This window comes from Asparagus officinalis, chromosome 10 (assembly GCF_001876935.1).
Source record: "Asparagus officinalis chromosome 10, Aspof.V1, whole genome shotgun sequence".
Taxonomy (NCBI): domain Eukaryota; kingdom Viridiplantae; phylum Streptophyta; class Magnoliopsida; order Asparagales; family Asparagaceae; genus Asparagus; species Asparagus officinalis.
In genome coordinates, this window is record NC_033803.1 from 42,698,855 (window position 1) to 42,699,108 (window position 254).

Consider the following 254-nt stretch of genomic DNA (forward strand, 5'->3'; position numbering starts at 1 on the left):
TAGCCCAATTAAACACCAAATATGCAAACTCATTGTTTTCGTCTCCATTACATCAAACTGTAGTTCATGTGGCATGCTCAATCAGGTTTATCACCTCTACTCCCCCACTGACCTCCATTCCCCCAAGAAAAAAACAAGCTTGATTTATGAAAGCTACAGCCTACAAAAGGAACAATTGGTATTTGGTAGTTACAGTAAACTACACTCTGAGACAGAAGACTTCACATCATATTGTATCCACAGCTGCTGCAACC